Consider the following 13,759-nt stretch of genomic DNA (forward strand, 5'->3'; position numbering starts at 1 on the left):
AAAAAAGTTCTACAGGGCGGAATAAAAAACCCTTGAAATCTTGGCAGGAATACTGTTCGTGGTATTATATATATAAATAAATTAGCGGTATCCAACAAATGATGTTCTGGGTCACCCTGGTCCATATTTTGGTCGATATCTGGAAAACCCCTTCGCATATACAACTAGCACCACTCCCTTTTAAAAACCTCATTAATACCTTTAATTTGGTACCCATATCGTACAAACATATCCTAGAGTCACCCCTGGTCCACCTTTATGGGTATATCTCGAAAAGGCGTCCACCTATACAACTAACATCACTCCCTTTTAAAACCCTCATTAGTACCTTTAATTTGATACCGATATCGTACAAACCCATTCTAAAGTCACCCCTGGTCCACCTTTATGGCGATATCTCGAAAAGGCGTCCACCTATGGAACTATGTCCCACGCCCTTTTGAAATAGTCATTAACACCTTTCGTTTGATACCCATATTGTACAAACGCATTCTATAGTCACCCCTGGTCCACCTTTATGCTGATATCTCGAAAAGGCGACCACCTATACAACTAACATCACTCCCTTTTAAAACCCTCATTAGTGTCTTTAATTTGATACCGATATCGTACAAACCCATTCTAGAGTCACCCCTGGTCCACCTTTATGGGTATATCTCGAAAAGGCGTCCACCTATAGAACTAAGGCCCACTCCCTTTTAAAATACTCATTAATACCTTTCGTTTGATACACATGTCATACAAACACATTGCAGGGTTACCCTCGGTTCATTTTCCTACATGGTTATTTTCCCTTATGTTGCCACCATAGCTCTCAACTGAGTATGTAATGTTCGGTTACACCCGAAATTAACCTTCCTTACTTGTTATTCACAGCTTAATCGAGTTTAAGAAATTGACGTAAATCGTAGTAAAAAAAGGAAATTAATAATTTTCACACATTTTCCAGTTGATTTAATAATTCTCTGTAGCTTACTAAAGAACAAACGGTGCGCCACTTTTATTCATAATACATCTAGCAAGCAAGTGCGGTGCCTTACCCTTGCAAATGCTAATATGATCCACAGCTGTCGCCTAGTCAGTAAGTTTCCATATAGGATGGATTGTGCTTTAGTTGAGCAACCTTTGATTTTCAGTCTGTAGGAAGGTTTATATTGTGCTCATTTTTGTTTAGGGACAGAATATATTACTATTCATTTACCTATTCATCTGAACGTAGCTTGCATTAATAAGTGAAAAACGATTCAAATTCCTTTGGTATAATCAATTGGCTCCAGCTAGCCCAACGACGGAGTAACTGGCGCGCCTTGTTCGATAGCCGTAACCGTTTAAACGGTTAAGCGCCAGTTAAGTAAGTAAACCTTTAGCAAAAACTTGTATCAAGGTTCCTTTTCATTATCAAACAAGTAATGAAGGCTACGTTCTGGTGTAACCGAACATTACATACTCAGGTGACAGCTTTGGAGACAAAATAAGGGAAAATCACCATGTAGGAAAATTAACCTAGGGTAACCCTGGAATGTGTTTGTATGACATGGGTTTCAAATGGAAGGTACTAAAGAGTATTTTAAAAGGGAGTGTGCCATAGTTCTATAAGTGGACGCCATTCCGGGATATCGCCATAAGAGTGGACCAGGGATGACTCTAGAATGTGTTTGTACGATATCGGTATCAAATTAAAGGTATTAATGAGGGTTTTAAAAGGAAGTGGCCCTTAGAGGTATACATGAGGGCTTTTTCGAGATATCGAACAAAATGTGGATCAAGGTTGTTACGTGCGGTATTTTTGCCAGGCGGACGCATGCTCTCCCGATTGCCTCACCATCATGTTGCATGCCCCAGTCGTCGCGCATGTATGCTTGCTTTTAGCTCGAGCTAGCTCGCCGGACTACGGGGTGGTTCTTGCGACTCTGAGCCATACCAACCGCACCATACAAGAAAAAAAAATACATACCTGATACTCTCCATGTTCACTCTAGGGATACCACGCTGCCCGGGACAACCCCTCTTGGCCAGAGATGGCGATTGGCCAGCCATTCACAACCCACCCTTCCATGGTCGGCAATGGCTAATGATATTGCTGCCGACCCCAATATGAATGCCCGTATCTGCCCCCTTAAAATTCACCCCCCCCTTACTGTCCACATGTCCGTCCGTCTCCCCCACATCTAAAAGAATATCGTCACCAAATCTGCAAAATTAACAATTCATGTTTATTATATTAATATGTTATATAAATACGTATGCAATCATATGTAGCCATGATTACGAGACAAAAATTCACAACTAATTAACCTTAAAAATTATGTACCTAAATATCTCATCCCTTGCCCATGATCATGCATGCGTGCATATATATATATACTTGGGGTATGTATGGTGTGGGATCTATGGCAATACTAGCCGCTCTTTATACGAGTCTTGATACGCACCTTAACTGGTGCAACCGACACCTATTCCCCCACGCCCTCCACCTTATACATAGGTCATGCACTTGGGTGCCTTACCATCAGGCCCCACCTCTATTTCGTCGGAATCTTACGTTCTACAATATAAATTTAATTTGAGGTCTAATTCAGTTCAGTCTGTTGTTATATTCTATGAGCCCGGTTCAACCGGGTTTAGCTTAGGTGTATATAAATGCTTAACATATCAACTACTTTGACCTAAGAGTATATAAACGTTTGATTCCTAGCTCCTGTACTTATTCTCGATTGTTTATATTTGATTCAATTCAATTTTCATTTCTGGTTATATGGGTTATCCACAAACTTACAAACGTATATATGTGAGACCAACATTTGGCGTTATCGGGATCTTCTGCTGAGTGCAGTCACTGCTATATCCACACATTGTCAGGAATACATGCGAACGTCGGTTCGCCCTCCCCAAAAAAAACACAACGCAAAAGAAACCGGAACGGGTTAGGTTCCTCTAGGAGAACATCCGACGAATAGATCAAATTCCCATCCGGTCCTACAAGACGTCTTGTATCAGGAAATACTCCCAGGGTAATTGGATAACCCCGCGGTGGCGAATTATTACTCTCTCTCGGACCCCCTCCTATAATGGTTATTCACTCAGACTTGAATTATGAATGGGTATTTCGAGGACAAACCTACGTTATTTGCGGTGCTACCAAACACTCCCCGAAATTCACCACCAAATATATGGCTGTGTACAAACGTATATGTGTTTCTACCCGTTACTAAATATATGCTTAAACTAGGAAAACCTGTAACCCGTCCGACCAGAGTACTGCTTCATTAATTGGATGTAGTCCTGCATCTATATTGTGCTCAGACGAATGCTACTGAGTCTTCCTTAAGTGGTTGTGCCGCTTTTGTGTATGGCCCTAGATGCCCGGTGGTGTTACGCTCTTATTTCGGTCCGGATAGGCGACCCTTTGCCTCCCGCCTTTTCGCCCAACAATGTACTCGTAGGTGCCGTGGTTGATTCACCAACCGCGTGGCCCGATCGTCCTGGCGACACGGCGGCTGTTTCGCGCGGCTGGGACAGACTGCAGCTCTTTCCAACGCCGCTGACGAATGTCGCACACTCTACAAAAATGTAAGTGTTGATGCAGGATGGCACAAAAAAAAATTGCAGTGCCGACACTTATAGGCCGTGCTGAAGACGGTGGATTCTGCCCCCAAGCAATTGCCAAACTCAGTGGCCAGTCGGGCGATGTGATACTTATTTTGCGATCACTAGGTCGCTTCCAAACCGTAAGTGGTGACCCGATAAACTTTGGTGGGAAGAAATTTTCCTGATTTTGTTCGTTCTTTTATTGGGCGTGTGTGTTCGCCTCCGCTGCTGTCGATTAAAAGGGAAGTTGGCCGCGGAAATTGCGCCGATAAGCGTGCAACTGACGTTTGTCATTTGCTGACATGACACGTACATGAGGTTGCCAGACTTATGTCCCGATCCGTCGCACAGGGTGACCGCAACAGGGCGAGCGCTGCTGCCGGCTCCCCTTGGCTAAGCGTTCTAAGGGCTGGTCGCCTTATCTCCGTTCTCTTATCTCCGTATGTCTTTGGCGTGGTAAACCCCTACGGAATGACCTGCTACGTCGCCCAGCTCATATAATGCGTTCCCCCTGACTGCTAGCACCGTGGATCGAAGATACTTTGGAGCCAGCTTAGCATTAAATCCATCCGCCGCGTTGCTGAGCTTGAAGTTCCTCCTATACACAATGTCTCCTTCTCGATATTTAACTGGCCTAGCTCTTGTGTTGTACGTCTGTTGTCCTTTTCTGTATGCCTCCTCCAAATTGCGGATCAGTCTCTCCCGCATGAGCCATGAACGATCATCTCTGTGTAGGATCTCCATATCGCTCTCTCTCAAGGCCCCCAATCGCCGAAGAATTTCGTAGGTGCAGCCATGTTGGACCATTGTCTGGCCAAAAACCGCCTTGTATGGCTCGATACTGATGGCCTCGTGTACGGCGCTTCGTAATGCGAAGGCTGCATGGGAAACGTGCTGGTCCCATCTGGACTGACTGCCTCCCGCGATGTATGATCTTATCATGGCCAGTAACGACCGGTTAACTCTTTCGGACGCGTTCGACTGTGGGGCATATGCGGCCGTCTTGACATGGTTTACACCGTAGGTTTTGAGGAACCCTGCGAACGAATCGGCGATAAATTGCATCCCATTATCGGAATGCAGGGTCTCAGGCACTCCGAACACATGAAAAACCTCTTCTTCTAAATATTTGATCACCTCCGACGCCGTGGCCTGTCGCATTGGCTTAATAAATATAAACTTTGTTAAATGATCGAGTACTACGAACACCACCGTGTTTCCAGTCTGAGATCGTGGATAAGGTCCACAAAAGTCCACGTAAAGCCGTTGAAAGGGTCTTTCGGACTGAAATCGATTTACCATAGGTGGTCTTTGAGATAGATTCGGGGCTTTCGAGCATTTGCAGACCTCACAGCGCGCTATAAAGTTACGGACTGCCCCCACCATGCCAGGCCAGAAATATTTGGAGCGCAGCCTATGCAACGTTTTTGCTATACCGCCGTGACCGGCCGACCGATCGTCGTGTGCCTTTTCGATGAGTCCTAACGTAAGTCCCTCCGGTATCCACATCCTCCATGCAGACTCCTCTATCTCTTCTGCGCACCTCGGGCGGATTCTCTTATACACCACGCCGTCCACCATCCGTAAATCAGGTAGTCGTTCAGCATTCTGCTCCACGTGCCGTTTCAGCGCTTCATACGTTTCGCTTGAAAAATCTGGTGACGCGACATTGACCTCCATTGTGCGGTCCGGCTCGTCAATCTGCGCCATGTGCATTCGCCTCAAGGTATCGGGAACGACATTCTGCGCCCCCTTCCTATGCTCCACCTCAAAATTGAATGCTTGTAGTTTCAAACTCCATCTGGCCAAACGTCCGGAAAGTCTTTCTGACCCATGAGCCACTTTAGACTCATGTGATCTGTGATGATGGTAAATGGTAACCCTTCTACATACGCGCGAAACTTTTTCACACTCACTACTGCGGCAAGGCATTCCAATTCCGTTATAGTATAGTTTCGCTGAGCCGAATTTAATTTTTGCGACATGAATGCAATTCATTTCCTTCGTTGTCCCGCTGGAATAGGACGCTCCCGATACCCTGAGTCGACGCATCATACTGTATATAAAAGTGCTTAGAAAAATCTGGGTTCACTAGCACGTCGGTGGATGTGAGGGCTTCTTTCAGCTTGTCGAACGCTGCAGTTCCTTCCAGCTTCTTACGACATGACGAACGTCTTCGATTTACGTAGGCACTCAGTCATGGGTGCCGCAATTGTAGAAAAGTTTGGTATAAAGCGCCTATACCACCCGCACATGCCCAGAAATCTCCGAAGCTGTTTTATGGTTACTGGTACTGGGAATTCGACTATGGACCGAACTTTTTCGGGGTCGGTCTTCAGCTCACCTTGTCCAGCAACAAACCCTAGATATTTTAATTCTTTCTGGCAAAACTTTGACTTCTTTAGATTTATGGTTAAGCCAGCGTTAGCGAGACACTCTGCCACTTCCGCCAGGTGAACTATGTGAGACTGAAAATCCGGAGAGCAAACCAACAGGTCGTCGATATACACGAAAACATTTTCCCTTAGGCGCGCCGGTATAACTTTGTCCATCAGTCTGCATAGTCGCTGCGGTGCATTGCACAAGCCGAATGGCATTACCTTAAATTGGTAAAGCGGCCGCCCTGGAACTGTGAACGCGGTCTTTTCTCTAGAGGATTGCTCTAGCGGAATCTGCCAGAAGGCGTCTTTGAGATCAATCCCCGATATAAAATGTGTTTCTCGCAGCCGTGCTAGGATCCCTTCCACATGTGGAGTTGGGTATGCGTCTTTCTTGGTGCGTTCATTAAGCTTCCTCATATCCACGCACAGGCGCTTTTTCCCGGGCTTTTCCACTAAAACAATCGGCGAACTCCAAGCACTGTTGCTCTCTTCGATTACATCTAGTTCCAGCATACGGTCGATTTCTTCGTATGCGTACTTTTGTTTAACTGGCGACATGGGGTAGTGGCGTTGTTTAATCGGTATTGTTTCATCTGATACTTCGATCGTGTGCTCAATGAGGTGCGTTCTCCCAAGTCCTAATTCAGCGAATGATGGGAAAAGCTTTTTGATGCGCTCCAGTTCTCGGCATTGGTCGACTGACAACTCAAGTTGTCCCTGGGTATCCAGTTCTGAGATCACCATCGGTGCCACTCCGAAGGCGTCCCAGAAGTCGATACCCAGATACAGTTCTTGTTTCAGACTCGGGACCAAATAGAGCGTAATTGCCTTAGTTTTGCCTCTCCACGTTACGGGCACGTCAATCTTGCCCACGACTGCTTGTGTTTTCCCATCCGCTGTTTTCAATCGCTCATTCAACTTGTGCATCTTATTCCCCATTTTTTCCTCCCAAACGCGCGCCACTGACCCCAGACAGCTTATCGACGCGCCGCTGTCCAGCAACCCTTGCATTCGGATTCCCTCGATGTCCACTTGAGTGTTTGGCCGATTATCAACCGAGTCGCGAATAACCGATTCCTCTATTGACCGCGTTTCACTTCGCGCTTCCGTGCACGCCGGCGTAACTCCGCAATCTTCCGCCACTTCCTACATGGCCCTCGTTCCGTATTCGCCTTCGCCGCGCTTAGCTCCCTATTCTTGGCTTCCATGTCCTTTGAGTCTCCAAAAATTCTTTTCCGCGCCGCGTCATATCGGGCTTGCCGCTCCTGCAGCGTTAGGTGTGGTATCGGTCCGCGCACTGGCTTCGTTTGTCTATTTGTCAAAAATTGGTTTGACTGATTGCCAGAATGTCGTTCGTCTTGGTTGGTTAGATCCGGTATGTCAAAATTGGTTAGTTCTCCGGGGTCTGTTGACGTTGGCAGGGCTCCCCGGTTTTCCCGCCACCCTCTAAGTTTTTCGGTTGGCATTCTGCACATAATTGCCTACTGGGTTGATTACATTTATAGCATATCATGCTGTGTAATCGCCCATCACAGCTAACCGCGTCGCCCTTCCTTACCGTCGGGCCTTCCCGCTTCGTGCCCCCATCTCCCATGGATTCCCTTCGCGCCGGCTTATCCCTCGCTGGTCGGTGGAAAGCCTCTAATGTTTCCTGCGGATCTTCACTTTGATCGCCCTCCAGTTCATCCACCGCCTTCCTGCGCTGAGGCTTGACTTCGAATTCGGCTAGATGTTTTTCCGCTCTGCGACACTCTTTTCGCAGCTCTTCCAGTGACGTAATTTGGCAGCCAAATATTAGATTTTTGATTCGGGGTCTTAAATTCCTGCGCATGAGGTTCACTAGACTCAACTCCGGAAGCAGCGTCCTCATGGTAAGCTCTAGACCTCGGACTTCAGCGTAGTACTCCTCGAACTTTTCATTATATCCTTGCTTACGTTCGTTCATAGCTTGGCGGATCTCTTCGTCGCAGTCCGCCCGGCGGAAGTGCTCTACCATCGCTACTCGAAACGCTTGAAAATCGACCACGCAGTCGTCTGGGTGCTCCTCGGTATACAACCAATACCGCTCCTGCGCTTGACCCTCGAGCAGTAAGTGGAAATTGGCATACAAATCTTGCGACGATATACAGTGCTTTCTCCGCAGGGTGTCCACGCGGAATAAGAATCGCTCGATTGGAATCGCCTTGGACCCACCGTAGAACTTTATATGCCAGTCGCGTATCGCTTTTGTCGCGCCCCTTTCATACCGCACGCCGACCGATTCCCCCCGTCGCTCTGATGCTCCTAACACTAATTTGTGATTCGCGCTTCCTCTGCGCTCGCTCCTTGTCTGATCCATTTCGTTTGCGCTCGTATTCCGCCTCCTCTCGCCAGGCGTCGCGTCCAGCAACCAGTCCCCGCGCTGCATCCCTGAGCGCGCGTGCGCGTCTGTGTCTTCCAACAACGAGAGTCTTCCCGCCAGGCTGCTCATTTCCTTTTTCAGCGTACGCACCAAACCTTTGACCGCCTCCGTGGTAGAGCGGCTTACCTCTAATTGATGTTGCACAAACATCAATTCGAACTTTTCCATGAAATCGTCGCTTAGACCACTGGTTGCCGCTACTTTGGGAATGTGCGCGTTAATTGTTCCGGCCTCTGGTGACTGCGATCCTGATTGGGGCGCGTCCGCCTCTTTGTCATCGCTATCGTCGTTCTCGTCGCCATGGTTCCCGCGGTCATGGTTACGCGGTTCGTGCAGGTTCGCGTTTCCCTCTTCGTTGCGTTCACCATCGCGACTGTGTCCGTCGTCATTGTCGTCGGCTTGTTGCTCCGCGTTCTGCTGGCCAACGTGGCCTTCTCCTGGTGACATATTGGAATCGTTGTCTTCGCCGTCCGCGGTCTTCTTTCCGCTTCTAAGTCCGTGCCTTTTGGGTGGTTCAGTCATCTACCGCGTTATACAGATTCTGGAATAAATCAAGTTTTGCTACAACTGATTATCGAAGATGCGCGCGCGTCTAGCTATCGAGCGCTGTGTTAGAAATTGCTTCTTAACGTGTCACCGAAGACCGTAGTTGATCCAACTGCGACCGCAACCTTTGACGCTCGAAGATCCTTGACCCTCAAATCTCCGAGCGTCCGCACCCGCTTCTATTAGCCCGCGGTTCTAGCGCGTTCCAAGGTATCACTACACCCAGTAAGCTGCGTAAGCACTAGATGAAATGTGTGAACTGGTGTTATGTTCCTAGCTGTCTTATCTTCGGATAGTCGAGGGATAATACTGACGATGCGTACGCCAGTGCTAATCAAACCGACTCGCAGTCGGGTACGTCAAAATATGTCTTATAAAAAGGTAACAAAAAAATTTCGTTATTCGTTTACGATTCGCCAAGCTCCACTTCCGAGAGTGATAAAAAAAAATGTATACCCAATGGCGTTCAGCCTAGCGCGGCATCAAATCGGATAATCAAAAAAACAAAAAAAAATCCAGAATCTCAAAATAATTTCCTGCTTCCGAGACGTTAGGCCTTGTCGAAAATATGAAAAAAATTGAAATAGACGTGGTTTGTAGAAGTGGTTAAATGTAACACCTACATACGATTAGATGAATCCAACGCAACTGATTACATAAAAAAAATAATAATAAACATCGTGACTCATCTAGTAGATGTGGGGTCTGCCCACCCTAATGTCGTCCGTTGATGTCTGTCCCCCCCTAAAGTGACTCTGTCAACCCCTTTCTCGGCTGCTAGCACAATCAGATGGCTTCTAAATGACCAACTGAGATACCTAATCAGCTCACCCCCCACCAATTAAAATCCCGCCCCGAACACTTTCGTCTACTACTTCTCGATTGGCAAAACGAGCTGCCCGGAATGGGACTCCTGGTGAGTGGTATTTGTCCTCTGACCCTATTGCCCAGTACCTACGACGCCCAAGACAAGCTGCCCGATAACAGAACACCATTCATCATACCCCCCGACATTGGCACTATTGACCGGCAATACCCAAGCCTGATCAAGATCCCAATGCATCGCATTATAAAAAAAAAAAATTGAACCAATTGTAGTTATTAATTCCCCCAAAATGTACCTGAAATCCTGGGGCGAAACCCACTCAAATCCCGTGGGCAAACCTGTATACCCCCAGAGTGTGTCCGACAAAAAAAACTCTATTTAAAGCCCATAAGGCTGTGGGCCCCACATTGGGCGCCATTTTCTGTTACGTGCGGTATTTTTGCCAGGCGGACGCATGCTCTCCCGATTGCCTCACCATCATGTTGCATGCCCCAGTCGTCGCGCAGGTATGCTTGCTTTTAGCTCGAGCTAGCTCGCCGGACTACGGGGTGGTTCTTGCGACTCTGAGCCATACCAACGGCACCATACAAGAAAAAAAAAATACATACCTGATACTCTCCATGTTCACTCTAGGGATACCACGCTGCCCGGGACAACCCCTCTTGGCCAGAGATGGCGATTGGCCAGCCATTCACAACCCACCCTTCCATGGTCGGCAATGGCTAATGATATTGCTGCCGACCCCAATATGAATGCCCGTATCTGCCCCCTTAAAATTCACCCCCCCCCCCTTACTGTCCACATGTCCGTCCGTCTCCCCCACATCTAAAAGAATATCGTCACCAAATCTGCAAAATTAACAATTCATGTTTATTATATTAATATGTTATATAAATACGTATGCAATCATATGTAGCCATGATTGCGAGACAAAAATTCACAACTAATTAACCTTAAAAATTATGTACCTAAATATCCCATCCCTTGCCCATGACCATGCATGCGTGCATATATATATATACTTGGGGTATGTATGGTGTGGGATCTATGGCAATACTAGCCGCTCTTTATACGAGTCTTGATACGCACCTTAACTGGTGCAACCGACACCTATTCCCCCACGCCCTCCACCTTATACATAGGTCATGCACTTGGGTGCCTTACCATCAGGCCCCACCTCTATTTCGTCGGAATCTTACGTTCTACAATATAAATTTAATTTGAGGCCTAATTCAGTTCAGTCTGTTGTTATATTCTATGAGCCCGGTTCAACCGGGTTTAGCTTAGGTGTACATAAATGCTTAACATATCAACTACTTTGACCTAAGAGTATATAAACGTTTGATTCCTAGCTCCTGTACTTATTCTCGATTGTTTATATTTGATTCAATTCAATTTTCATTTCTGGTTATATGGGTTATCCACAAACTTACAAACGTATATATGTGAGACCAACATTTGGCGTTATCGGGATCTTCTGCTGAGTGCAGTCACTGCTATATCCACACATTGTCAGGAATACATGCGAACGTCGGTTCGCCCTCCCCAAAAAAACACAACGCAAAAGAAACCGGAACGGGTTAGGTTCCTCTAGGAGAACATCCGACGAATAGATCAAATTCCCACCCAGTCCTACAAGACGTTTTGTATCAGGGAATACTCTCAGGGTAATTGGATAACCCCGCGGTGGCGAATTATTACTCTCTCTCGGACCCCCTCCTATAATGGTTATTCACTCAGACTTGAATTATGAATGGGTATTTCGAGGACAAACCTGCGTTATTTGCGGTGCTACCAAACACTCCCCGAAATTCACCACCAAATATATGGCTGTGTACAAACGTATATGTGTTTCTACCCGTTACTAAATATATGCTTAAACTAGGAAAACCTGTAACCCGTCCGACCAGAGTACTGCTTCATTAATTGGATGTAGTCCTGCATCTATATTGTGCTCAGACGAATGCTACTGAGGCTTCCTTAAGTGGTTGTGCCGCTTTTGTGTATGGCCCTAGATGCCCGGTGGTGTTACGCTCTTATTTCGGTCCGGATAGGCGACCCTTTGCCTCCCGCCTTTTCGACCAACAATGTACTCGTAGGTGCCGTGGTTGATTCACCAACCGCGTGGCCCGATCGTCCTGGCGACACGGCGGCTGTTTCGCGCGGCTGGGACAGACTGCAGCTCTTTCCAACGCCGCTGACGAATGTAGCACACTCTACAAAAATGTAAGTGTTGATGCAGGATGGCACAAAAAAAAATTGCAGTGCCGACACGTATAGGCCGTGCTGAAGACGGTGGATTCTGCCCCCAAGCAATTGCCAAACTCAGTGGCCAGTCGGGCGATGTGATACTTATTTTGCGATCACTGGGTCGCTTCCAAACCGTAAGTGGTGACCCGATAAACTTTGGTGGGAAGAAATTTTCCTGTTTTTGTTCGTTCTTTTATTGGGCGTGTGTGTTCGCCTCCGCTGCTGTCGATTAAAAGGGAAGTTGGCCGCGGAAATTGCGCCGATAAGCGTGCAACTGACGTTTGTCATTTGCTGACATGACACGGACATGAGGTTGCCAGACTTATGTCCCGATCCGTCGCACAGGGTGACCGCAACAAGGTGACCCAGAACATCATCTGTTGGATGCCGCTTATTTATTTATATATGTAATACCACGAACAGTATTCCTGCCAAGATTACAAGGATTTTTTATTTCGCCCTGCAGAACTTTTTCATTTTCTTCTACTTAATATGGTATGTCACACCCATTTTACAAAGTTTCTTCTAAAATTATATTTTGCGTCAACTAACCAATCCAATTACCATGTCTCATCCCTTTTTTAGTATTTGGTATAGAATTATGGCATTTTTTTCATTTTTCGCAATTTTCGATATCGAAAAAGTGGGCGTGGTCACGGTCGGATTTCGGCAATTTTTTATACCAAGATAAAGTGAGTTCAGGTAAGTACGTGAACTAAGTTTAGTAAAGATATATCGATTTTTGCTCAAGTTATCGTGTTAACGGCCGAGCGGAAGGACAGACGGTCGACTGTGTATAAAAACTGGGCATGGCTTCAACCGATTTCGCCCATTTTCACAGAAAACTGTTATGGTCATAGAATCTTTGCCTGTACCAAATTTCACAAGGATTGGTAAATTTTTGTTCGACTTATGGCATTAAAAGTATTCTAGACGAATTAAATGAAGGGCGGAGCCACGCCCATTTTGAAATTTTCTTTTATTTTTGTATTTTGTTGCACCATATCATTACTGGAGTTGAATGTTGACATAATTTACTTATATACTGTAAAGATATTAAATTTTTTGTTAAAATTTGACTTAAAAATTTTTTTTTAAGTGGGCGTGGTCCGTCTCCGATTTTGCTAATTTTTATTAAGCATACATATAGTAATAGGAGTAACGTTTCCGCCAAATTTCATCATGATATATTCAACGACTGCCAAATTACAGCTTGCAAAACTTTTAAATTACCTTCTTTTAAAAGTGGGCGGTGCGACGCCCATTGTCCAAAATTTTACTAATTTTCTATTCTGCGTCATAAGTTCAACTCACCTACCAAGTTTCATCGCTTTATCCGTCTTTGGTAATGAATTATCGCACTTTTTCGGTTTTTCGAAATTTTCGATATCGAAAAAGTGGGCGTGTGAGCTCTGATCAGCTGAGTATAAAAAGGAATAATAGTTGCTCATACGACACGTAGTATCTATAGACCGATAGATAGCTGCATGCAATGTAAGATTCTAAATAAAGTCCCTTAATATCATAAGACAAATATATTCAGGGTGTACGTCAGCAGCACCTACTCCAAAACTTGAGAAGCGGAGCACCTGGTGTGGGCAGTCCTTTAAAGTTTATCTATATAAAATAAAGGTGAATTGGTTCTTTTCTTCGTTTGATTTCAAGGCTGATATTATTTTCATATTTAAAACTGGCGGCCACCGTGGTGTGATGGTAGCGTGCTCCGCCTATCACACCGTATGCCCTGGGTTCAACTCCCGGGCAAAG

This window comes from Eurosta solidaginis, chromosome 1 (genome assembly GCF_040869045.1).
Source record: "Eurosta solidaginis isolate ZX-2024a chromosome 1, ASM4086904v1, whole genome shotgun sequence".
NCBI lineage: Eukaryota > Metazoa > Arthropoda > Insecta > Diptera > Tephritidae > Eurosta > Eurosta solidaginis.